We start from the raw sequence: 27983 nt of genomic DNA, 5'->3' as shown, positions 1-27983 counted from the left end.
TAGCAATGTTTTGGCACCCTTCCCCAGATCTGTGCCGTGACACAATCATGTCTTGGAGCTCTACGGACAATTTCTTCGACCTCATGGCTTGCTTTTTGCTCTGACATGCACTGTCAACTGTGGGACCTTATATAGACAGGTGTGTGCCTTTCCAAATAATGTCCAATCAATTGAATTTACCACATGTGGATTCTAATAAAGTTGTAGAAACAACTCAATGATATCAATGGAAACAGGATACACATGAGCTTTTAATAAATTTGCTAACTTCCTTAAAACCTGTTTTTGCTTCATCATCACAGGGTATTGAGTTGATTTGGGGTGGCAGGTAGCCTAGTGGTTAGTGTTGGACTAGTAACCGAAAAGTTGCTAGATTGAATCCCCGAGCTGACAAGGTAAAAATCTGTCGTTCTGCCCCTGAACAAGGTAGTTAAGCCACTGTTCCTAGGCCTTCATTGAAAATATGAATTTGTTCTTAACTGACTGGCCTAGTAAAAAAATGATTTTTTAAAAATGAGATTTTAAAAAACAATTTGAATCCATTTAGAATAAGGCTGTAATGTAAACGTGTAAAAAAGTCAAGGGGTCTGAATACTTTCCAAAATGCACTGTATATACACTTCATTTCCAAACTGGTACCGGTCTTGTGAGCGTCCTAGAGAATAACAGTACATGTTGGTGAGTCTCACCTTGCCATAGAGGTTAGTGTGTAGGCCAAACTGTTCAGACTCTACAGATGTTTTTGTGAGACCCATTTCCTGGGCTGAACTTCTAGTGTATGTGGGATGGGTGTGGCTTTGTGACTATGACCACTTGAACAGCCACTCACCGAGTTTGACAGCGCCAATGCAGTCACACCTCCGACATATCATATGTGGGGCGGCAGGGTAGCCTAATGGTTAGAGTGTTGGACTAGTAACCGGAAGGTTGCAAGTTCAAACCCCCGAGCTGACAGGGTACAAATCTGTCATTCTGCCCCAGAACAGTCAGTTAACCGGAAGGTTAACTGGCCGCCATTGAAAATAAGAATTTGTTCTTAACTGACTTGCCGAGTTAAATAAAGATAAAATGGGACTTCAGAAACTAGTAACCTTTATTTATCCAGGTTAGTCTCATTGAGATAAAATATTTTTTTCAAGAGACCCATTGCAACCAAGAGAGAGACAAATATCACACACAGACAACATAAAACAATGTTGTCTGGTGTTGAGAAAGCAAAACATATTTGATGTGGTGGATGTCCCAAATGGGACCCTATATAGTGCACTCATTAAAACATTTCCAAAAACAGTGATTTCAGGTGTATTGTCATTTTTAAAAAAACTAAGATGGGAACATGGAAAGCCAAGCTAGATAATGATGTGCCTACTGCCCTAGTAACAGTTAGCACTGATACTGGAACAACCTTAGCATTGAAATGCAGGACAGTTAACACTACATGTGGTGATCATGGAGAGTTAGCAGTAGCAAGCTAATAGTTGTCTGTAGAGTTTAGGGTAAGGTTAGCGGTAGCCTGCTAGCTTCAGTCTGGAGTTCAGGGTTCGGTTAGCGGTAGCTTGCTATCCGTTCCGTGGTGAAGAGAAAGGAATTCCGTGTATCTCTTGGTAAGGTCCTCCAACTGGGTGGCTGTAACACAAAATCACACAGTCAACTTCAATAGCAATATACAGTTGAAGTTGGAAGTTTACATACACTTATGTTGGAGTCATTAAAACTAGTTTTTCAACCACTCCACACATTTCTTGTTAACAAACTATGGTTTTGGCAAGTCGGTTAGGACATCTACTGTGTGCATGACACAAGTAATTTTTCCAACAATTGTTCACAGACAGATTATTTCACTTAGAATTCACAGTATTACTATTCCATTGGGTCAGAAGTTTACATACACTAAGTTGACTGTGCCTTTAAACAGCATTGAAAATTCCAGAAAATGATGTCATGGCTTTAGAAGCTTCTGATAGGCTAATTGACATAATTTGAGTCAATTAGAGGTGTACCTGTGGATGTATTTCAAGGCCTACCTTCAAACTCAGTGCCTCTTTAATGGACATCATGGGAAAATCAAAAGAAATCAGCCAAGACCTCCACAAGTCTGGTTCATCCTTCGGGGCAATTTCCAAACACCTGAAGGTACCACGTTCATTTGTACAAACAACTTGCGTACTGTCCAAAGACCGTACTTTTTGGAGAAATGTCCTCTGGTCTGATGAAACAAAAATATAACTGTTTGGCCATAATGACCATCGTTATGTTTGTAGGAAAAAGGGGAGGCTTGCAAGCCGAAAAACACCATCCCTACCGTGAAGCATGGGGGTGGCAGCATCATGTTGTGGGGGTGCTTTGCTGCAGGAGGGACTGGTACACTTCACAAAATAAATGGCATCATGCGGCAGGAAAATTGTGGATATATTGAAGCAACATCTCAAGACATCAGTCAGGAAGTTGAAGCTTAGTTGCAAATGAGTCTTCCAAATGGACAGTGACCCCAAGCATACTTCCAAAGTTGTGGCAAAATGGCTTAAGAACAACAAAGTCAAGGTATTGAAGTGGCCATCACAAAGCCCTAACCTCAATCCTATAGAAAATGTGTGGGCAGACCTGAAAAAGCGTGTGTGAGCAAGGAGGCCTACAGTTGACTCAGTTACACCAGATCTGTCAGGAGGAATGGGCCAAAATTCACCCAACTTATTGTTGAAAGCTTGTGGAAGGCTACCTGAAATGTTTGACCCAAGTTAAACAATTTAAAAGGCAATGATACCAAATACTAACTGAGTGTATGTAAACTTCTGACCAACTGGGAATGTGATGAAAGAAATAAAAGCTGAAATAAATCATTCTCTCTACTATTATTCTGACATTTCACATTCTTAAAATAAAGTGGTGATCCTAACTGACCTAAAACAGGGATTTTTTACTCGGATTAAATGTCAGGATTTGTGAAAAACTGAGTTTAAATGTAGTTGGCTAAGGTGTATGTAAACTTTCAACTTCAACTGTAAATACACTACCAGTCAAAAGTTTGGACACCTACTCATTCAAGGGTTTTTCTTTATCGTGACTATTTTCTACATTGTAGAATAATAGTGAAGACATCAAAACTATGAAATAACACATGTGCAACTAAATAGCTACCCTTTGCCTTGACAGCTTTGCACACTCTTGGCATTCTGTCAACCAGCTTCATGAGGAAGTGAAATGGAATGCATTTCAATAAACAGGTGTGCCTTGTTAAAAGTTAATTTGTGGAATTTCTTTCCTTCTTAATGCATTTGAGCCAATCAGTTGTGTTGTGACGAGGTAGGGGTGGTATACAGAAGATATCCCTATTTGGTAAAAGACCACGTCCATATTAAGGCAAGAACATCTGAAATTAGCAAAGAGAAACAGCAGTCCACATCATGGCATAGTTCTGTGGAAGTGGTTAAGTGTGCCTTGAGATTCTAAATAAATCCCTGAGTGTCACCAGCAAACACCTCTACACACCTCCTCCACTTTTTTGGTTACTACATGATTCCATGTGTGTTATTTCATAGTTTTGATGTCTTCACTATTATTCTACAATGTAGAAAATAGTAAAAATAAAGAAAAACCCTTGAATGAGTAGGTGTGTCCAAACTTTGGACTGGTAGTGTATATATAATATATGTATGACAGAGGGTGTGTTTGTGAAGGCGAGGGTCTGTGTGTATATACTCACAGAGGGTGTGTTTGTGAAGGCGAGGGTCTGTGTGTATATACTCACAGAGGGTGTGTTTGTGAAGGCGAGTGTCTGTGTGTATATACTCACAGAGGGTGTGTTTGTGAAGGCGAGGGTCTGTGTGTATATACTCACAGAGGGTGTGTTTGTGAAGGCGAGGGTCTGTGTGTATATACTCACAGAGGGTGTGTTTGTGAAGGCGAGGGTCTGTGTGTATATACTCACAGAGGGTGTGTTTGTGAAGGCGAGGGTCTGTGTGTATATACTCACAGAGGGTGTGTTTGTGAAGGCGAGGGTCTGTGTGTATATACTCACAGAGGGTGTGTTTGTGAAGGCGAGTGTCTGTGTGTATATACTCACAGAGGGTGTGTTTGTGAAGGCGAGGGTCTGTGTGTATATACTCACAGAGGGTGTGTTTGTGAAGGCGAGGGTCTGTGTGTATATACTCACAGAGGGTGTGTTTGTGAAGGCCAGGGTCTGTGTGTATATACTCACAGAGGGTGTGTTTGTGAAGGCGAGGGTCTGTGTGTATATACTCACAGAGGGTGTGTTTGTGAAGGCGAGTGTCTGTGTGTATATACTCACAGAGGGTGTGTTTGTGAAGGCGAGGGTCTGTGTGTATATACTCACAGAGGGTGTTTGTGAAGGCGAGGGTCTGTGTGTATATACTCACAGAGGGTGTGTTTGTGAAGGCGAGGGTCTGTGTGTATATACTCACAGAGGGTGTGTTTGTGAAGGCGAGTGTCTGTGTGTATATACTCACAGAGGGTGTGTTTGTGAAGGCGAGGGTCTGTGTGTATATACTCACAGAGGGTGTGTTTGTGAAGGCGAGTGTCTGTGTGTATATACTCACAGAGGGTGTGTTTGTGAAGGCGAGTGTCTGTGTGTATATACTCACAGAGGGTGTGTTTGTGAAGGCGAGGGTCTGTGTGTATATACTCACAGAGGGTGTGTTTGTGAAGGCGAGGGTCTGTGTGTATATACTCACAGAGGGTGTGTTTGTGAAGGCGAGGGTCTGTGTGTATATACTCACAGAGGGTGTGTTTGTGAAGGCGAGTGTCTGTGTGTATATACAGAGGGTGTGTTTGTGAAGGCGAGGGTCTGTGTGTATATACTCACAGAGGGTGTGTTTGTGAAGGCGAGTGTCTGTGTGTATATACTCACAGAGGGTGTGTTTGTGAAGGCGAGTGTCTGTGTGTATATACTCACAGAGGGTGTGTTTGTGAAGGCGAGTGTCTGTGTGTATATACTCACAGAGGGTGTGTTTGTGAAGGCGAGTGTCTGTGTGTATATACTCACAGAGGGTGTGTTTGTGAAGGCGAGGGTCTGTGTGTATATACTCACAGAGGGTGTGTTTGTGAAGGCGAGGGTCTGTGTGTATATACTCACAGAGGGTGTGTTTGTGAAGGCAAGGGTCTGTGTGTATATACTCCCAGAGGGTGTGTTTGTGAAGGCGAGGGTCTGTGTGTATATACTCACAGAGGGTGTGTTTGTGAAGGCGAGGGTCTGTGTGTATATACTCACAGAGGGTGCGTTTGTGTCCGTGACTCCAGTAGCAAGGGTCCGAGTGTACCTCATTCACCGTGTCAGACAGACATACAGACACCTCTGATACCTGCTGCAGGACCTCTAGCTCCTAGAGACAGACATTTTGTAGTATTTTAATTACTTAGCATGGAATGCAACTAGCTCAAACAGAGGGATGCTTTATATAATAATTAACACACAAAGAGAGAGATGCTATGAAAACCCAGTCAGCCCTCAGAGGAACACAGAGCCGTTGTGTGTGTACCGTGTTGCAGGCGGTGAGCAACCTATGGACATTGCTGAAGATGTGTGTGTGTGATCCGAGGCTGGGAGGGTCTCTGCTGCAGTAGGATCTGAAGTCCGTGTCGTACACACGGCTGAACACACTCATCATCTGGGCCAGATCAGACACAGCTACGCGTAACGCGCAGACAGAGAACCGGCTAGGACTGGCCTCCTCACCACGCAGGAACACACACTGGGAGAGAAAATTGTTTTATTCCAAAGTGTTTTACAAGTTATAGTTATAGTTTAGAAGAGGTCTGATATAGAGCAACAAGAGGTACAGGAAGTACAGTTACAGTCTGAATTTAAAATGGATTAAATTGATGTTGTGTCACTGATCTACACACAATACAACAATGTCAAAGTGGAATTGTTTTTTGAAATTTGTACAAATTAATAAAAATTTAAAGCTGAAAAGCTGAGTCAATAAGTATTCAAGCCCTTAGTTATGGAAAGCCTGTAACTGTAACTATACTGAACAAAACTATAAATACAACGTGAAGTGTTGGTCCCATGTTTCATGATCTGAGATAAAAGAACACAGAAATGTTCCACACGCACAAAAAGTTTATTCCTCTTACAAATGTGTTTACATCCCTGTTAGTGAGCATTTCTCCTTAGATTATCTTGGCTATCTGACAGGTGTGGCATATCAAGAAGCTGACTAAACAGCACGATCGTTACACAGTTGCACCTTGTGCTGGAGGAAAAATAAAAGGACACTATAAAATGTGCAGTTGTCACACAACACAATGCCACAGATGTCTCAAGCCTCGAGGGAGCGTAGAACTGGCATGAATGTCCACCAGAGCTGTTACAGTAGAATTTTATGTTAATTTCTCTACCATAAGCCGCCTCCAACATTGTTTTAGAGAATTTGGCAGTACGTCCAACCGGCCTCACAACTGCAGACCATGTGTAACCACGCCAGCCTAGGACCTTCACATCCGGTTTCTTCATCTGCGTGATCGTCTGAGACCAGACTCCCGGACAGCTGATGAAACTGTGGGTTTGTACAACCAAAGAACTTCTGCACATACGGTCAGAAATCTGCATGCTCGTCGTCCTCACCAGGGTCTTGACCTGACTGCAGTTCAGCGTCGTAACCGACTTCAGTGGGCAAATGCTCATCTTCGACGGCCACTGGCACGCTGGAGAAGTGTGCTCTTCTCTTCCCAGATGAATCCCTGTTTCAACTGTATCAGACAGCGTCGTGTGGGCGAGTGTTTTGCTGATGTCATCGTTGTGAACAGAGTGCCCCATGGTTGCAGTGGGGTTATGGAATGGGCAGGCATAAGCTACGGACAATGAACACAATTGCATTTTAAAATCGACGACAATTTGAATGCACAGAGAAAACGTGACGAGATCCTGGGGCCCCATTCATCCCGCGCCATTCATCCGCCGCCATCCCCTCGTTTCAGCGTGATAATACACGACCCCGTGTTGCAAGGATCTATAGTTCCTGGAAGCTGAAAACGTCCCAGTTTCTCCATGGCTGCATACTCATCATGTTTGGGATGCTCTGGATCGATGTGTATGACAGCGTGTTCCAGTTCCCGCCAATATCCAGCTACTTCACACAGCCCTTGAAGAGGAGTGGGACAACATTCCACAGGCAACAGCCTGATCAACTATGTGAAGAAGATGTGTCATAATGCATAAGGCAAATGGTGGTCACACCAGATACTGACTGGTTTTCTGATCCACGCCCCTACCTTTTTGTTAAGGTATCTGTGACCAACAGATGCGAAATCCATAGATTAGGACCTAATGAATGCATTCCCATCATGTGAAATCCATAGATTAGGACCTAATGAATGCATTCCCATCATGTGAAATCCATAGATGAGGGCCTAATGAATGCATTCCCATCATGTGAAATCCATAGATTAGGGCCTAATGAATGCATTCCCATCATGTGAAATCCATAGATTAGGACCTAATGAATGCATTCCCATCATGTGAAATCCATAGATTAGGACCTAATGAATGCATTCCCATCATGTGAAATCCATAGATTAGGACCTAATGAATGCATTCCCATCATGTGAAATCCATAGATTAGGGCCTAATGAATGCATTCCCATCATGTGAAATCCATAGATTAGGGCCTAATGAATGCATTCCCATCATGTGAAATCCATAGATTAGGACCTAATGAATGCATTCCCATCATGTGAAATCCATAGATTAGGACCTAATGAATGCATTCCCATCATGTGAAATCCATAGATTAGGACCTATTGAATGCATTCCCATCATGTGAAATCCATAGATTAGGACCTATTGAATGCATTCCCATCATGTGAAATCCATAGATTAGGACCTATTGAATGCATTCCCATCATGTGAAATCCATAGATTAGGACCTATTGAATGCATTCCCATCATGTGAAATCCATAGATTAGGGCCTAATGAATGCATTCCCATCATGTGAAATCCATAGATTAGGGCCTAATGAATGCATTCCCATCATGTGAAATCCATAGATTAGGACCTAATGAATGCATTCCCATCATGTGAAATCCATAGATTAGGACCTAATGAATGCATTCCCATCATGTGAAATCCATAGATTAGGACCTAATGAATGCATTCCCATCATGTGAAATCCATAGATTAGGACCTAATGAATGCATTCCCATCATGTGAAATCCATAGATTAGGACCTAATGAATGCATTCCCATCATGTGAAATCCATAGATTAGGACCTAATGAATGCATTCCCATCATGTGAAATCCATAGATTAGGACCTAATAAACGCATTTCAATGGACTGATTTCCTTATTTGAACTGTAACTCCGTAAAATCTTTTAAATTGCTGCATGTTTCAGGAGTCAGTTTGCTTAACGAGTCACATAATAAGTTACATGGACTCACTGTGTGCAATAATAGTGTTTAACATGATTTTTGAATGACTACCTAATTTCTGTACCCCACACACTCTTCATATCAAGCATGGTGATGGCGGCATCATGTTATGGGTTATGGGTATGCTTGTCATCAGCAAGGACTAGGGATTTTTTAGGATAAAAATTTACGGAACAGAGCTAAGCACTGGACAAATCCTAGAGGAAAACCTGGTTCAGTCTGCTTTCCAACAGACACTGGGAGATGAATTCACCTTTCAGCAAGACAATAACTTTAAACACAAGACCCAACATACACTGGAGTCGCTTACCAAGATAACATTGAATGTTGCTATGGTAAAACCTGAACATGTCTGTCTAGCAATGATCAATAACTTCACAGAGCTTGAAGAATTTTTTAAATAATTATGTGCAAATATTGTACAATCCAGGTGATTCTAACACGTATTGACTCAGGGGTGTGAATACTTACGTAAATCAGATTTCTGTATTTCATTTTCAATCCATTTGAAAACATGTTTCAATTGTCAATATGGGGTATTCTTTTTCAAATCTATTTAACCCATTTTGAATTCAGCCTGTAAAATGTGGAATAAGTCGAGGGGTATGAACACTGTCTGAAGGCATTGTAGGTAAAACAATAATTTCACCTCCATAATTATTGACACCCTCGATAAAAAATAAGCGAAAAATAAATGATTTATAATATGTATAAAATACAAATACTGAGCTACATTGCTCAGAAAAAATGGTAAGACTAGCATTTCATACTAATATGCAGTGGAAGATTTTGTTGAAACAAGTAACACTTTTTATCTCAAAGTAAAAATAATAATGATTGGCACTCCTAAAAATTCTTATGGATGAAATTGAACAAAACTTAAATCTCAGGTTAAAGACGAACTGAACTGGAGAACCGTCAATGCCATCATCAACTTTACCAGTACAAGGACATTTTTAGCAAAAACCTGGTTCTCTCTGCTAGGAGGCTGAAAATTAACTTCCAAGCGTATCTTCCAGAAATACAATAACCCCAAGCACACATCAAATCCACCCAGAAATGGTTCATTGACCACAAAAATCAACATTTTACAATGGCCAACGGATAACAAGGATCTGGAGAGATTCTGTATGGAGTAATAGTCTAAGATCCCTCCCACTGTGTTCTAGAATCTCAGACAACATTCTAGAAAAGGCTCAGTACTGTTATCATTACAAGGGGAGACAAAGCATTAGACTCAGTACTGTTATCATTACAAGGGGGGACAAAGCATTAGACTCAGTACTGTTATCATTACAAGGGGAGACAAAGCATTAGACTCAGTACTGTTATCATTACAAGGGGGGACAAAGCATTAGACTCAGTACTGTTATCATTACAAGGGGGGACAAAGCATTAGACTCAGTACTGTTATCATTACAAGGGGAGACAAAGCATTAGACTCAGTACTGTTATCATTACAAGGGGGGACAAAGCATTAGACTCAGTACTGTTATCATTACAAGGGGAGACAAAGCATTAGACTCAGTACTGTTATCATTACAAGGGGAGACAAAGCATTAGACTCAGGACTGTTGTCATTACAAGGGGAGGGGAGACAAAGCATTAGACTCAGTACTGTTATCATTACAAGGGGGGACAAAGCATTAGACTCAGTACTGTTATCATTACAAGGGGGGGGACAAAGCATTAGACTCAGTACTGTTATCATTACAAGGGGAGACAAAGCATTAGACTCAGTACTGTTATCATTACAAGGGGGGACAAAGCATTAGACTCAGTACTGTTATCATTACAAGGGGAGGGGAGACAAAGCATTAGACTCAGTACTGTTATCATTACAAGGGGAGGGGAGACAAAGCATTAGACTCAGTACTGTTATCATTACAAGGGGAGGGGGGACAAAGCATTAGACTCAGTACTGTTATCATTACAAGGGGGGACAAAGCATTAGACTCAGTACTGTTATCATTACAAGGGGGGACAAAGCATTAGACTCAGTACTGTTATCATTACAAGGGGAGACAAAGCATTAGACTCAGTACTGTTATCATTACAAGGGGAGGGGGGACAAAGCATTAGACTCAGTACTGTTATCATTACAAGGGGAGGGGGGGGGACAAAGCATTAGACTCAGTACTGTTATCATTACAAGGGGGGACAAAGCATTAGACTCAGTACTGTTATCATTACAAGGGGGGACAAAGCATTAGACTCAGTACTGTTATCATTACAAGGGGGGACAAAGCATTAGACTCAGTACTGTTATCATTACAAGGGGAGACAAAGCATTAGACTCAGTACTGTTATCATTACAAGGGGGGACAAAGCATTAGACTCAGTACTGTTATCATAACAAGGGGGGACAAAGCATTAGACTCAGTACTGTTATCATTACAAGGGGGGACAAAGCATTAGACTCAGTACTGTTATCATTACAAGGGGGGACAAAGCATTAGACTCAGTACTGTTATCATTACAAGGGGGGACAAAGCATTAGACTCAGTACTGTTATCATTACAAGGGGGGACAAAGCATTAGACTCAGTACTGTTATCATTACAAGGGGGGACAAAGCATTAGACTCAGTACTCTTATCATTACAAGGGGGGACAAAGCATTAGACTCAGTACTCTTATCATTACAAGGGGGGACAAAGCATTAGACTCAGTACTCTTATCATTACAAGGGGGGACAAAGAATTAGACTCAGTACTGTTATCATTACAAGGGGGGGGGGGACAAAGCATTAGACTCAGTACTGTTATCATTACAAGGGGAGACAAAGCATTAGACTCAGTACTGTTATCATTACAAGGGGGGACAAAGCATTAGACTCAGTACTGTTATCATTACAAGGGGAGGGGAGACAAAGCATTAGACTCAGTACTGTTATCATTACAAGGGGAGGGGAGACAAAGCATTAGACTCAGTACTGTTATCATTACAAGGTTAGGGGGGACAAAGCATTAGACTCAGTACTGTTATCATTACAAGGGGGGACAAAGCATTAGACTCAGTACTGTTATCATTACAAGGGGGGACAAAGCATTAGACTCAGTACTGTTATCATTACAAGGGGGGACAAAGCATTAGACTCAGTACTGTTATCATTACAAGTGGGGACAAAGCATTAGACTCAGTACTCTCATCATTACAAGGGGGGACAAAGCATTAGACTCAGTACTCTTATCATTACAAGGGGGGACAAAGCATTAGACTCAGTACTCTTATCATTACAAGGGGAGGGGGGACAAAGCATTAGACTCAGTACTGTTATCATTACAAGGGGAGGGGAGACAAAGCATTAGACTCAGTACTGTTATTACAAGGGGGGACAAAGAATTAGACTCAGTACTGTTATCATTACAAGGGGGGGGGACAAAGCATTAGACTCAGTACTGTTATCATTACAAGGGGAGACAAAGCATTAGACTCAGTACTGTTATCATTACAAGGGGGGACAAAGCATTAGACTCAGTACTGTTATCATTACAAGGGGAGGGGAGACAAAGCATTAGACTCAGTACTGTTATCATTACAAGGGGAGGGGAGACAAAGCATTAGACTCAGTACTGTTATCATTACAAGGGGAGGGGGGACAAAGCATTAGACTCAGTACTGTTATCATTACAAGGGGGGACAAAGCATTAGACTCAGTACTGTTATCATTACAAGAGGGGACAAAGCATTAGACTCAGTACTCTTATCATTACAAGGGGGGACAAAGCATTAGACTCAGCACTGTTATCATTACAAGGGGGGACAAAGCATTAGACTCAGTACTGTTATCATTACAAGGGGAGACAAAGCATTAGACTCAGTACTGTTATCATTACAAGGGGAGGGGGGACAAAGCATTAGACTCAGTACTGTTATCATTACAAGGGGGGACAAAGCATTAGACTCAGTACTGTTATCATTACAAGGGGGGACAAAGCATTAGACTCAGTACTGTTATCATTACAAGGGGGGACAAAGCATTAGACTCAGTACTGTTATCATTACAAGGGGGGACAAAGCATTAGACTCAGTACTGTTATCATTACAAGGGGAGACAAAGCATTAGACTCAGTACTGTTATCATTACAAGGGGAGACAAAGCATTAGACTCAGTACTGTTATCATTACAAGGGGAGACAAAGCATTAGACTCAGTACTGTTATCATTACAAGGGGGGACAAAGCATTAGACTCAGTACTGTTATCATTACAAGGGGGGACAAAGCATTAGACTCAGTACTGTTATCATTACAAGGGGGGACAAAGCATTAGACTCAGTACTGTTATCATTACAAGGGGGGACAAAGCATTAGACTCAGTACTGTTATCATTACAAGGGGGGACAAAGCATTAGACTCAGTACTGTTATCATTACAAGGGGGGACAAAGCATTAGACTCAGTACTCTTATCATTACAAGGGGGGACAAAGCATTAGACTCAGTACTCTTATCATTACAAGGGGAGGGGGGACAAAGCATTAGACTCAGTACTGTTATCATTACAAGGGGAGGGGAGACAAAGCATTAGACTCAGTACTGTTATTACAAGGGGGGACAAAGAATTAGACTCAGTACTGTTATCATTACAAGGGGAGGGGAGACAAAGCATTAGACTCAGTACTGTTATCATTACAAGGGGGGACAAAGCATTAGACTCAGTACTGTTATCATTACAAGGGGGGACAAAGCATTAGACTCAGTACTGTTATCATTACAAGGGGGGACAAAGCATTAGACTCAGTACTCTCATCATTACAAGGGGGGACAAAGCATTAGACTCAGTACTGTTATCATTACAAGGGGAGGGGAGACAAAGCATTAGACTCAGTACTGTTATTACAAGGGGGGACAAAGAATTAGACTCAGTACTGTTATCATTACAAGGGGAGGGGGGACAAAGCATTAGACTCAGTACTGTTATCATTACAAGGGGGGACAAAGCATTAGACTCAGTACTGTTATCATTACAAGGGGGGACAAAGCATTAGACTCAGTACTGTTATCATTACAAGGGGGGACAAAGCATTAGACTCAGTACTGTTATCATTACAAGGGGGGACAAAGCATTAGACTCAGTACTGTTATCATTACAAGGGGGGACAAAGCATTAGACTCAGTACTGTTATCATTACAAGGGGAGACAAAGCATTAGACTCAGTACTGTTATCATTACAAGGGGAGGGGGGACAAAGCATTAGACTCAGTACTGTTATCATTACAAGGGGAGGGGGGGGACGACAAAGCATTAGACTCAGTACTGTTATCATTACAAGGGGGGACAAAGCATTAGACTCAGTACTGTTATCATTACAAGGGGGGACAAAGCATTAGACTCAGTACTCTTATCATTACAAGGGGGGACAAAGCATTAGACTCAGTACTCTTATCATTACAAGGGGGGGACAAAGCATTAGACTCAGTACTCTTATCATTACAAGGGGGGACAAAGCATTAGACTCAGTACTCTTATCATTACAAGGGGAGGGGGGACAAAGCATTAGACTCAGTACTGTTATCATTACAAGGGGAGGGGAGACAAAGCATTAGACTCAGTACTGTTATCATTACAAGGGGGGACAAAGCATTAGACTCAGTACTGTTATCATTACAAGGGGAGGGGGGGACAAAGCATTAGACTCAGTACTGTTATCATTACAAGGGGGGACAAAGCATTAGACTCAGTACTGTTATCATTACAAGGGGGGACAAAGCATTAGACTCAGTACTGTTATCATTACAAGGGGAGACAAAGCATTAGACTCAGTACTGTTATCATTACAAGGGGGGACAAAGAATTAGACTCAGTACTGTTATCATTACAGGGGGGAAAAAGCATTAGACTCAGTACTGTTATCATTACAAGGGGGGACAAAGCATTAGACTCAGTACTGTTATCATTACAAGGGGAGGGGGGGACAAAGCATTAGACTCAGTACTGTTATCATTACAAGGGGGGACAAAGCATTAGACTCAGTACTGTTATCATTACAAGGGGGGACAAAGCATTAGACTCAGTACTGTTATCATTACAAGGGGAGACAAAGCATTAGACTCAGTACTGTTGTCATTACAAGGGGAGGGGGGGGACAAAGCATTAGACTCAGTACTGTTATCATTACAAGGGGAGACAAAGCATTAGACTCAGTACTGTTATCATTACAAGGGGGGACAAAGCATTAGACTCAGTACTCTTATCATTACAAGGGGAGGGGGGACAAAGCATTATACTCAGTACTGTTATCATTACAAGGGGAGGGGAGACAAAGCATTAGACTCAGTACTGTTATTACAAGGGGGGACAAAGAATTAGACTCAGTACTGTTATCATTACAAGGGGAGGGGAGACAAAGCATTAGACTCAGTACTGTTATCATTACAAGGGGGGACAAAGCATTAGACTCAGTACTGTTATCATTACAAGGGGAGGGGGGACAAAGCATTAGACTCAGTACTGTTATCATTACAAGGGGGGACAAAGCATTAGACTCAGTACTGTTATCATTACAAGGGGGGACAAAGCATTAGACTCAGTACTGTTATCATTACAAGGGGAGGGGAGACAAAGCATTAGACTCAGTACTGTTATCATTACAAGGGGAGACAAAGCATTAGACTCAGTACTGTTATCATTACAAGGGGAGGGGGGGACAAAGCATTAGACTCAGTACTGTTATCATTACAAGGGGGGACAAAGCATTAGACTCAGTACTGTTATCATTACAAGGGGAGGGGGGGGGACAAAGCATTAGACTCAGTACTGTTATCATTACAAGGGGGGGAGACAAAGCATTAGACTCAGTACTGTTATCATTACAAGGGGAGGGGGGGGACAAAGCATTAGACTCAGTACTGTTATCATTACAAGGGGGGACAAAGCATTAGACTCAGTACTGTTATCATTACAAGGGGAGGGGAGACAAAGCATTAGACTCAGTACTGTTATCATTACAAGGGGAGGGGGGACAAAGCATTAGACTCAGTACTGTTATCATTACAAGGGGGGACAAAGCATTAGACTCAGTACTGTTATCATTACAAGGGGGCAAAGCATTACAATTTAGACACCTATCCTCGTCAAGTACATTTCTTCTCATCCTTATCAAGGGTGCCAATAATTTGGGAGGTGACCGTAAGTCATTACAACTTCTCCCCTGGATTACATCAGACACACCCCCCCTCACCTGGTCATGCAGCTGTTCCAGGGCAGCGTGAGTGGACTCCAGCAGGGCTGTGACACCAGCAACCTCCTCGCCCCTCGGCCTGCTGGGTAGTGCCCTCTGACCCTTCCTGGCACCCCTGGAGAGAGGTCAGGTGAGTTAGTACTGGGCCGGAAACTAAAACATGTCCAAGGGGCCAGGGTTGGTGTGTACCTGATGTTAGTGGGCCAGGGGGTTGAGTGTGTACCTGATGTTAGTGGGCCAGGGGGTTGGTGTGTACCTGATGTTAGTGGGCCAGGGGGTTGGTGTGTACCTGATGTTAGTGGGCCAGGGGGTTGAGTGTGTACCTGATGTTAGTGGGCCAGGGGGTTGGGTGTGTACCTGATGTTAGTGGGCCAGGGGGTTGGTGTGTACCTGATGTTAGTGGGCCAGGTGGTTGGTGTGTACCTGATGTTAGTGGGCCAGGGGGTTGGTGTGTACCTGATGTTAGTGGGCCAGGGGGTTGAGTGTGTACCTGATGTTAGTGGGCCAGGGGGTTGGTGTGTACCTGATGTTAGTGGGCCAGGGGGTTGAGTGTGTACCTGATGTTAGTGGGCCAGGGGGTTGGTGTGTACCTGATGTTAGTGGGCCAGGGGGTTGGTGTGAACCTGATGTTAGTGGGCCAGGGGGTTGGTGTGAACCTGATGTTAGTGGGCCAGGGGGTTGAGTGTGTACCTGATGTTAGTGGGCCAGGGGGTTGAGTGTGTACCTGATGTTAGTGGGCCAGGGGGTTGGTGTGTACCTGATGTTAGTGGGCCAGGGGGTTGAGTGTGTACCTGATGTTAGTGGGCCAGGGGGTTGGTGTGTACCTGATGTTAGTGGGCCAGGGGGTTGGTGTGTACCTGATGTTAGTGGGCCAGGGGGTTGGTGTGTACCTGATGTTAGTGGGCCAGGGGGTTGGTGTGTACCTGATGTTAGTGGGCCAGGGGGTTGGTGTGAACCTGATGTTAGTGGGCCAGGGGGTTGGTGTGAACCTGATGTTAGTGGGCCAGGGGGTTGAGTGTGTACCTGATGTTAGTGGGCCAGGGGGTTGAGTGTGTACCTGATGTTAGTGGGCCAGGGGGTTGAGTGTGTACCTGATGTTAGTGGGCCAGGGGGTTGGTGTGTACCTGATGTTAGTGGGCCAGAGGGGGCTGAGTGTGTACCTGATGTTAGTGGGCCAGGGGGTGATGCCAGAGGGCCAGGGGGTGTTGTCAGAGGGCCAATGGGGGGGGGGGGGGGGGGGTCGGTGTGGGGGTGATGTCAGAGGACTAGGGGGTTGGTGTGGGGGTGATGTCAGAAGGCTAGGGGGTTGGTGTGGGGGTGATGTCAGAGGGCCAGGGGGTTGGTGTGGGGGTGATGTCAGAGGGCCTGGGGGTGATGTCAGAGGACCAGGGGGTTGGTGTGGGGGTGATGTCAGAGGGCCAGGGGGTGATATCAAATCAAATCAAATGTATTTATATAGCCCTTCGTACATCAGCTGATATCTCAAAGTGCTGTACAGAAACCCAGCCTAAAACCCCAAACAGCAAGCAATGCAGGTGTAGAAGCACGGAGGGCCAGGGGGTGAGTGTGTACCTGATATCAGAGGGCCAGGGAGTGAGTGTGTACCTGATATCAGAGGGCCAGGGAGTGAGTGTGTACCTGATATCAGAGGGCCAGGGGGTGAGTGTGTACCTGATATCAGAGGGCCAGGGAGTGAGTGTGTACCTGATATCAGAGGGCCAGGGAGTGAGTGTGTACCTGATATCAGAGGGCCAGGGGGTGAGTGTGTACCTGATATCAGAGGGCCAGGGGGTGAGTGTGTACCTGATATCAGAGGGCCAGGGGGTGAGTGTGTACCTGATATCAGAGGGCCAGGGGGTGAGTGTGTACCTGATATCAGAGGGCCAGGGGGTGAGTGTGTACCTGATATCAGAGGGCCAGGGGGTGAGTGTGTACCTGATATCAGAGGGCCAGGGGGTGAGTGTGTACCTGATATCAGAGGGCCAGGGGGTGAGTGTGTACCTGATATCAGAGGGCCAGGGGTTGAGAGTAGGGGTGAGAGCATGTGTCAGGTGAGGCAGAGCTTCAGGACAGAAGAGTTCCTTCAGTAGGCCCTCTCCTCCGGCCCTGCTGTCCTCACTGCTGTCCACGGAGTCAGGCACTAAAGTAAGCAGCTGCTCCAGGAACCACAGCTGGCGCAGGGGGCAGGCCCGGCCCTGAGGAGGCATACAGCCAGTTACAATATATAGCAGAATAATATACCGCTGAACGTTATACACACCTTTATTTAACTAGGCAAGTCAGTTAAGAACAAATGGCCTAGGAACGGTGGGTTAACTGCCTTGTTCAGGGGAACAGTGGGTTAACTGCCTTGTTCAGGGGAACAGTGGGTTAACTGCCTTGTTCAGGGGAACAGTGGGTTAACTGCCTTGTTCAGGGGAACAGTGGGTTAACTGCCTTGTTCAGGGGAACAGTGGGTTAACTGCCTTGTTCAGGGGAACAGTGGGTTAACTGCCTTGTTCAGGGGAACAGTGGGTTAACTGCCTTGTTCAGGGGAACAGTGGGTTAACTGCCTTGTTCAGGGGAACAGTGGGTTAACTGCCTTGTTCAGGGGAACAGTGGGTTAACTGCCTTGTTCAGGGGAACAGTGGGTTAACTGCCTTGTTCAGGGGAACAGTGGGTTAACTGCCTTGTTCAGGGGAACAGTGGGTTAACTGCCTTGTTCAGGGGAACAGTGGGTTAACTGCCTTGTTCAGGGGAACAGTGGGTTAACTGCCTTGTTCAGGGGAACAGTGGGTTAACTGCCTTGTTCAGGGGAACAGTGGGTTAACTGCCTTGTTCAGGGGAACAGTGGGTTAACTGCCTTGTTCAGGGGAACAGTGGGTTAACTGCCTTGTTCAGGGGAACAGTGGGTTAACTGCCTTGTTCAGGGGAACAGTGGGTTAACTGCCTTGTTCAGGGGAACAGTGGGTTAACTGCCTTGTTCAGGGGAACAGTGGGTTAACTGCCTTGTTCAGGGGAACAGTGGGTTAACTGCCTTGTTCAGGGGAACAGTGGGTTAACTGCCTTGTTCAGGGGAACAGTGGGTTAACTGCCTTGTTCAGGGGAACAGTGGGTTAACTACCTTGTTCAGCGGCAGAACGACAGATTTGTACCTTGTCGGCTCGGGGATTCGAACTGGCAACCTTTTGGTTACTAGCACAACGCTCTAACCACTAGGCTACCTGCCACCTCTACACTCTAACCACTAGGCTACCTGCCACCTCTATACTCTAACCACTAGGCTACCTGCCACCTCTATACTCTAACCACTAGGCTACCTGCCACCTCTACACTCTAACCACTAGGCTACCTGCCACCTCTACACTCTAACCACTAGGCTACCTGCCACCTCTACACTCTAACCACTAGGCTACCTGCCACCTCTACACTCTAACCACTAGGCTACCTGCCACCTCTACACTCTAACCACTAGGCTACCCTGCCGCCCATGAACCGCAAGATGGAAACATTGCTGTTGGCCTCAAAATAACATTCAAAGTAAAGCATCACAATTTAAAATTTACATCCCTCTCTCCTTTCTTTTCTTTCCTTCCTTCCTTCATACCGTGATCAGGTCCAGGTCGTCTGTTCTACACAGCATCATCTCCTGGCCAAACACTGCCAGCTCTAGGTCAGAGAGAGACAGATTAGGTTACAATAAATATTGATGTTTACCGGTATGTAAGCAGAAGCAGTTAAGTTGACAGTGAACATCTCCTTATTGTGCTGCACACCATCTGGTGGACATGATGTACAGGACACACTTCCTCACACGGTCCACTACCGCCTTCTGACATATCAACATTAGCTGGAAATCAATAGGAATTTACCCAGGCATATATATTTACCTTGGCTGAGGGAGATTGGGTCTTTAGATCTGAGTGAGGGCAGTTTCTTACCGAGAGATGGACAGATGCTGCAGAGAGAGAGAGAGAGAGAGAGAGGTCAGCCCACTTTAAACATGAACACTCACTTGGTCCACCGGGAGAAAGTATATCAGTTTGGTGCCGGCGTCCACTCACACCCCCCCCCCCCGCCGGCGTCCACTCACCCTCCCCCCCGCCGGGGTCCACTCACACCCCCCCCCGCCGGCGTCCACTCACACACACCCCCACCCCCCCCCCCCGCCAGCGTCCACTCACCCCCCCCCCCCCCCCCCGCCGGCGTCCACTCACCCCCCCCCCCCCCCACCGGCGTCCACTCACACCGCCCTGGAACAGCTGCACAAACAGCTGAGGGTGTAGTACCTCCTACCTATTGATCCATGCCAGTATCAGTGCAGTACTGAGTGTGTTACCTGCTACAGATCCATGCCAGTATCAGTGCAGTACTGAGTGTGTTACCTGCTACAGATCCATGCCAGTATGTCGGTGCAGTACTGAGTGTGTTACCTGCTACAGATCCATGCCAGTATGTCGGTGCGGTGTTGCGATGGAGTACACAGTAGTTCCTGCATACTGTCAGCCTCACGCAGATATAGACCTTCCACCAGGGAACATGACAGGGTCTGTGGTGTACACACACACACACAAATATATATATATATATATATATATATATATATATATATATATATAGAGAGAGAGAGAGAGAGAGAGAGAGAGCGAGAGCGAGAGCCAATCTACCTCACTCACATGACAAAAACATGTGAAGTAGCTTGTTAGCTACCTTACACTACTAACGCTAGGTTTTACCTCTACACGGTCGTATCATTGGCTTGCTTCAAACGTTGGCATTTGTTTAGAGCCATTAGTTAACGTTAGGCAGTTAACTAGCTAGCTGGTCATCATTGTCCTTCACGAGGAAAAATGCCATTCAACTTTGCTACGGTTTGGCTAACAGTATAACGGTTAATTTTTCAATTATAGCAGAAGTGATTGCCGTATGTTAACTTGAGTATTTACCTGTAGAGTAGCGTAGACATGTTGGGACAGTCGGTGTTCTTTCGAAGTAGCCGCCATCTTCCTGCTGGGAGAGTCAGAGCGGAAGTGACGTGGGTTAACGCGGTAGGTTAGTAGTTACCATAGCCACAAAGTCATCATTTTGGCTAAACCCTGCCAGTTTCTACAATTTATCTTCTTCAAAATTTGATTTTAAACCTAAACCTAACCCCACCCTTAAACTTAATTTTAAACACACTGTTAACCGTATGCCTAACCGTAACCTTAAATTAAGACCAAAAAGCCAATTGATGTTTACGATACAGCTAAATGTGACTTTGTAGCAGTGGTAACTAGTGACAAGCAGTTATCTCAGTATAGGGATAGTGCTTCCACCTGCTGTTAAAGAGAAGTTACTGCATGTGGACCTTATCCACAGAATTAGGAATTGGAATACTAGAATTAAGCACTAAACCAAGAGGGGTTGGTGGTATATGGCCAATATATCACGGCTAAGGGCTGCTCTTATGCACGATGCATCGCGTCGTGTCTCGACATAGCCCTTAGCCGTGGTATATTGGCCCCATACCGCAAACCCCCGAGGTGCCTTATTTGCTATTATAAACTGGTTATCAACGTAATTCGAGCAGTGAAAACAACATGTTTTGTCATACCCGTGGTATACGGTCTGATATTCCAAGGCTGTCAGCCAATCAGCATGCAGGGCTCAAACCAACCAGTTTATAATTAAGTAATAAGCCATGAGGGGGTGTGGTATATGGCCAATATACCACGGCTAAGGGCTGTTCTTTTGTACGATGCAATGCAGAGTGCCTGGATACAGCTTTTAGCCGTGGTATATTGGCCATATATCACAAAACCCTGAATTGCCATATTGTTATTATAAACTGGTTACCAACGTAATTAGAGGAGTACAAATACATGGTCTGATATTCCACGGCTGTCAGCATTCAGGGCTCGAACCCAGTTTATAATGGACCTTAACCTTCTCATGGCCGACATAGCTAGAGTTACCTCAGGAATTCTCAATCACTACAATGATGGTAAATACCACTTCTGGTCTTCAATAATTTACTGGACTACAGGCTTATGAAGACCATCTGAAGCATTATAAACAGGAGACAAGGACCACATTTGTCGTAAACAAAAAGGCTAAAGCATGTGGACAGGAGAGTTTGAATTTAATCAAGGATTGATATTAATCTATAGGTCGTTAGTAAACTCAACTCTGTTGCTTTAGATAGGTAGCTGAGTAGACAGACGTGTGATTACGGAGACATCATTTATAGATCAGCAGGTAAGGGTGCTCTCGAGCGGCTAGATGTTCTTTACCATTCTGACATCATATTTGCCACCAAGGCTCCTTATAGGACACATCACTGCACTCTGTACTCCTCTGTAAACGGGTCATCTCTGTATACCCGTCGCAAGACCCACTGGTTGATGCTTATTTATAAAACACTCTTAGGCCTCACTCCCCCCTATCTGAGATATCTACTGCAGCCTTCATCCTCCACATACAACACCCGTTCTGCCAGTCACATTCTGTTAAAGGTCCCCAAAGCACACACATCCCTGGGTCGCTCCTCTTTTCAGTTCGCTGCAGCTAGCGACTGGGACGAGCTGCAACAAACACTCAAACTGGACAGTTTTATTTCAGTCTCTTCATTCAAAGACTCAATCATGGACACACTGGCAGTTGTGGCGCTGCTTCGTGTGATGTATTGTTGTCTCTACCTTCTTGTCCTTTGTGCTGTTGTCTGTGCCCAATAATGTTTGTACCATGTTTTGTGCTGCCACCACGTTGTGTTGCTGCCATGTTCTTGTTATGTTGTGTTGCTGCCTTGCTATGTTTTTGTCTTAGGTCTCTCTTTATGTTGTGGTGTATTTATTTATTTATTTTTTATTTTTTATTTAACCAGGTAGGCTAGTGGAGAACACCTTTATTTAACCAGGTAGGCTAGTTGAGAACACCTTTATTTAACCAGGTAGGCTAGTTGAGAACACCTTTATTTAACCAGGTAGGCTAGTTGAGAACACCTTTATTTAACCAGGTAGGCTAGTTGAGAACACCTTTATTTAACCAGGTAGGCTAGTTGAGAACACCTTTATTTAACCAGGTAGGCTAGTGGAGAACACCTTTATTTAACCAGGTAGGCTAGTTGAGAACACCTTTATTTAACCAGGTAGGCTAGTTGAGAACACCTTTATTTAACCAGGTAGGCTAGTGGAGAACACCTTTATTTTACCAGGTAGGCTAGTTGAGAACACCTTTATTTAACCAGGTAGGCTAGTTGAGAACACCTTTATTTAACCAGGTAGGCTAGTTGAGAACAAGTTCTCATTTGCAACTGCGACCTGGCCAAGATAAAGCATAGCAGTGTGAACAGACAACACAGAGTTACACATGGAGTAAACAATTAACAAGTCAATAACACAGTAGAAAAAAAGGGCAGTCTATATACATTGTGTGCAAAAGGCATGAGGAGGTAGGTGAAAATTAAAATTTTGCAGATTAACACTGGAGTGATAAATGATCAGATGGTCATGTACAGGTAGAGATATTGGTGTGCAAAAGAGCAGAAAAGTAAATAAATAAAAACAGTATGGGGATGAGGTAGGTAAAAATGGGTGGGCTATTTACCGATAGACTATGTACAGCTGCAGCGATCGGTTAGCTGCTCAGATAGCAGATGTTTGAAGTTGGTGAGGGTGATAAAAGTCTCCAACTTCAGCGATTTTTGCAATTTGTTCCAGTCACAGGCAGCAGAGAACTGGAACGAAAGGCGGCCAAATGAGGTGTTGGCTTTAGGGATACACCCAGGGATACACCTGCTGGAGCACGTGCTACGGATGGGTGTTGCCATCGTGACCAGTGAACTGAGATAAGGCGGAGCTTTACCTAGCATGGACTTGTAGATGACCTGGAGCCAGTGGGTCTGGCGACGAATATGTAGCGAGGGCCAGCCGACTAGAGCATACAAGTCACAGTGGTGGGTGGTATAAGGTGCTTTAGTGACAAAACGGATGGCACTGTGATAAACTGCATGCAGTTTGCTGAGTAGAGTGTTGGAAGCAATTTTGTAGATGAGGTCGAGGATCGGTAGGATAGTCAGTTTTACTAGGGTAAGTTTGGCGGAATGAGTGAAGGAGGCTTTGTTGCGGAATAGAAACCCGACTCTTGATTTGATTTTCGATTGGAGATGTTTGATATGAGTCTGGAAGGAGAGTTTACAGTCTAGCCAGACACCTAGGTACTTATAGATGTCCACATATTCAAGGTCGGAACCATCCAGGGTGGTGATGCTGGTCAGGCGTGCGGGTGCAGGCAGCGAACGGTTGAAAAGCATGCATTTGGTTTTACTAGCGTTTAAGAGCAGTTGGAGGCCACGGAAGGAGTGTTGTATGGCATTGAAGCTCGTTTGGAGGTTAGATAGCACAGTGTCCAAGGACGGGCCGGAAGTATATAGAATGGTGTCGTCTGCGTAGAGGTGGATCAGGGAATCGCCCGCAGCAAGAGCAACATCATTGATATATACAGAGAAAAGAGTCGGCCCGAGGATTGAACCCTGTGGCACCCCCATAGAGACTGCCAGAGGACCGGACAGCATGCCCTCCGATTTGACACACTGAACTCTGTCTGCAAAGTAATTGGTGAACCAGGCAAGGCAGTCATCTGAAAAACCGAGGCTACTGAGTCTGCCGATAAGAATATGGTGATTGACAGTCGAGTCGAAAGCCTTGGCAAGGTCGATGAAGACGGCTGCACAGTACTGTCTTTTATCGATGGCGGTTATGATATCGTTTAGTACCTTGAGCGTGGCTGAGGTGCACCCATGACCGGCTCGGAAACCAGATTGCACAGCGGAGAAGGTACGGTGGGATTCGAGATGGTCAGTGACCTGTTTGTTGACTTGGCTTTCGAAGACCTTAGATAGGCAGGGCAGGATGGATATAGGTCTGTAACAGTTTGGGTCCAGGGTGTCTCCCCCTTTGAAGAGGGGGATGACTGCGGCAGCTTTCCAATCCTTGGGGATCTTAGACGATATGAAAGAGAGGTTGAACAGGCTGGTAATAGGGGTTGCGACAATGGCGGCGGATAGTTTCAGAAATAGAGGGTCCAGATTGTCAAGCCCAGCTGATTTGTACGGGTCCAGGTTTTGCAGCTCTTTCAGAACATCTGCTATCTGGATTTGGGTAAAGGAGAACCTGTAGAGGCTTGGGCGAGTAGCTGCGGGGGGGGCGGAGCTGTTGGCCGCGGTTGGAGTAGCCAGGCGGAAGGCATGGCCAACTGTTGAGAAATGCTTGTCAAAGTTTTCGATAATCATGGATTTATCGGTGGTGACCGTGTTACCTAGCCTCAGTGCAGTGGGCAGCTGGGAGGAGGTGCTCTTGTTCTCCATGGACTTCACCGTGTCCCAGAACTTTTTGGGGTTGGAGCTACAGGATGCAAACTTCTGCCTGAAGAAGCTGGCCTTAGCTTAGCTGACTGACTGCGTGTATTGGTTCCTGACTTCCCTGAACAGTTGCATATCGCGGGGACTATTCGATGCTATTACAGTCTGCCACAGGATATTTTTGTGCTGGTCGAGGGCAGTCAGGTCTGGAGTGAACCAAGGGCTATATCTGTTCTTAGTTCTGCATTTTTTGAACGGAGCATGCTTATCTAAAATGGTGAGGAAGTTACTTTTAAAGAATGACCAGGTATCTCTTGTTGTGATGTGTGTTTTGTCCTATAATTATATTATATTTCATTTTTTATTTTAATCCCATGCCCCGTCCCCGTAGGAGGCCTTTTGTCAGGCCATCATTGTATGTAAGAATTTGTTCTTAACTGACTTGCCTAGATAAATAAAGGTTCAATTAAAAAAATATATAAAAAAACCAAGGATTCCACTGACTCTATTACGGGGGTCCCTGGCTAGTTGGACGGGGCCATATTGTCTCTATTACGGGGGCCCCTGGCTAGTTGGACGGGGCCATATTGTCTCTATTACGGGGGCCCCTGGCTAGTTGGACGGGGCCATATTGTCTCTATTACGGGGGCCCCTGGCTAGTTGGACGGGGCCATATTGTCTCTATTACGGGGGCCCCTGGCTAGTTGGACGGGGCCATATTGTCTCTATTACGGGGGCCCCTGGCTAGTTGGACGGGGCCATATTGTCTCTATTACGGGGGCCCCTGGCTAGTTGGACGGGGCCATATTGTCTCTATTACGGGGGCCCCTGGCTAGTTGGACGGGGCCATATTGTCTCTATTACGGGGGTCCCTGGCTAGTTGGACGGGGCCATATTGTCTCTATTACGGGGGCCCCTGGCTAGTTGGACGGGGCCATATTGTCTCTATTACGGGGGTCCCTGGCTAGTTGGACGGGGCCATATTGTCTCTATTACGGGGGGTCCCTGGCTAGTTGGACGGGGCCATATTGTCTCTATTACGGGGGTCCCTGGCTAGTTGGACGGGGCCATATTGTCTCTATTACGGGGGCTGAGTCCCTGGCTAGTTGGACGGGGCCATATTGTCTCTATTACGGGGGCTGAGTCCCTGGCTAGTTGGACGGGGCCATATTGTCTCTATTACGGGGGCTGAGTCCCTGGCTAGTTGGACGGGGCCATATTGTCTCTATTACGGGGGCTGAGTCCCTGGCTAGTTGGACGGGGCCATATTGTCTCTATTACGGGGGCTGAGTCCCTGGCTAGTTGGACGGGGCCATATTGTCTCTATTACGGGGGCTGAGTCCCTGGCTAGTTGGACGGGGCCATATTGTCTCTATTACGGGGGTCCCTGGCTAGTTGGACGGGGCCATATTGTCTCTATTACGGGGGTCCCTGGCTAGTTGGACGGGGCCATATTGTCTCTATTACGGGGGTCCCTGGCTAGTTGGACGGGGCCATATTGTCTCTATTACGGGGGCTGAGTCCCTGGCTAGTTGGACGGGGCCATATTGTCTCTATTACGGGGGCTGAGTCCCTGGCTAGTTGGACGGGGCCATATTGTCTCTATTACGGGGGCTGAGTCCCTGGCTAGTTGGACGGGGCCATATTGTCTCTATTACGGGGGCTGAGTCCCTGGCTAGTTGGACGGGGCCATATTGTCTCTATTACGGGGGCTGAGTCCCTGGCTAGTTGGACGGGGCCATATTGTCTCTATTACGGGGGCTGAGTCCCTGGCTAGTTGGACGGGGCCATATTGTCTCTATTACGGGGGCTGAGTCCCTGGCTAGTTGGACGGGGCCATATTGTCTCTATTACGGGGGCTGAGTCCCTGGCTAGTTGGACGGGGCCATATTGTCTCTATTACGGGGGGTCCCTGGCTAGTTGGACGGGGCCATATTGTCTCTATTACGGGGGCTGAGTCCCTGGCTAGTTGGACGGGGCCATATTGTCTCTATTACGGGGGCTGAGTCCCTGGCTAGTTGGACGGGGCCATATTGTCTCTATTACGGGGGCTGAGTCCCTGGCTAGTTGGACGGGGCCATATTGTCTCTATTACGGGGGTCCCTGGCTAGTTGGACGGGGCCATATTGTCTCTATTACGGGGGTCCCTGGCTAGTTGGACGGGGCCATATTGTCTCTATTACGGGGGTCCCTGGCTAGTTGGACGGGGCCATATTGTCTCTATTACGGGGGCTGAGTCCCTGGCTAGTTGGACGGGGCCATATTGTCTCTATTACGGGGGCTGAGTCCCTGGCTAGTTGGACGGGGCCATATTGTCTCTATTACGGGGGCTGAGTCCCTGGCTAGTTGGACGGGGCCATATTGTCTCTATTACGGGGGTCCCTGGCTAGTTGGACGGGGCCATATTGTCTCTATTACGGGGGTCCCTGGCTAGTTGGACGGGGCCATATTGTCTCTATTACGGGGGTCCCTGGCTAGTTGGACGGGGCCATATTGTCTCTATTACGGGGGCTGAGTCCCTGGCTAGTTGGACGGGGCCATATTGTCTCTATTACGGGGGCTGAGTCCCTGGCTAGTTGGACGGGGCCATATTGTCTCTATTACGGGGGCTGAGTCCCTGGCTAGTTGGACGGGGCCATATTGTCTCTCGATCCCCCTGTGTTTATACTTAAGTTTATTGGTCAGCTTGTCTCATCTGGTGTACTGTGTCTTATCTGATGTACCTAAACATGCTCCCACAAACACGCTTATTTTGTCCTTTTTTATGACGTGGCTGGCCCAATAATACCTGGACGTGCTGCTGATCCTGGACTGCGGCTAAGGACCCCTGGGCGTGCTGCTGATCCTGGACTGCGGCTAAGGACCCCTGGGCGTGCTGCTGATCCTGGACTGCGGCTAAGGACCCCTGGGCGTGCTGCTGATCCTGGACTGCGGCTAAGGACCCCTGGGCGTGCTGCTGATCCTGGACTGCGGCTAAGGACCCCTGGGCGTGCCTACACTACCCAGCCACTCCAGTCACACACCCCTTAGCATGCTTGTACCGAGGCTAAATACAGTATATTCTATCTCACCCCCTTCCTCTCCTCCTATGTCC

The 27983-nt window shown here is 45.8% G+C and overlaps 1 protein-coding gene across 1 annotated transcript in view; it reads right to left on the bottom strand.

The window, feature by feature from the left end:
* Positions 1-1075: 1075 nt before the first annotated feature.
* The window catches only part of LOC109882373 (plasma membrane calcium-transporting ATPase 3), a 220816-nt gene continuing 193908 nt past the window's right edge, over positions 1076-27983 (bottom strand). Inside the window, exons 27-35 of the transcript XR_004205175.1 lie at positions 20496-20559; positions 19983-20098; positions 19440-19507; positions 19157-19218; positions 17572-17765; positions 15571-15685; positions 5493-5705; positions 5225-5336; positions 1076-1626 (exon numbers count right to left, since the gene is read on the bottom strand). The gene's annotated coding sequence lies outside the window, so the exon portion shown is untranslated. The remainder of the gene's footprint in view (positions 1627-5224; positions 5337-5492; positions 5706-15570; positions 15686-17571; positions 17766-19156; positions 19219-19439; positions 19508-19982; positions 20099-20495; positions 20560-27983) is intronic.

This window comes from Oncorhynchus kisutch, linkage group LG24 (assembly GCF_002021735.2).
Source record: "Oncorhynchus kisutch isolate 150728-3 linkage group LG24, Okis_V2, whole genome shotgun sequence".
NCBI lineage: Eukaryota > Metazoa > Chordata > Actinopteri > Salmoniformes > Salmonidae > Oncorhynchus > Oncorhynchus kisutch.
Note: the sequence above shows the minus strand (reverse complement) of the source record. Positions and strands in the feature narration are given on the sequence as shown.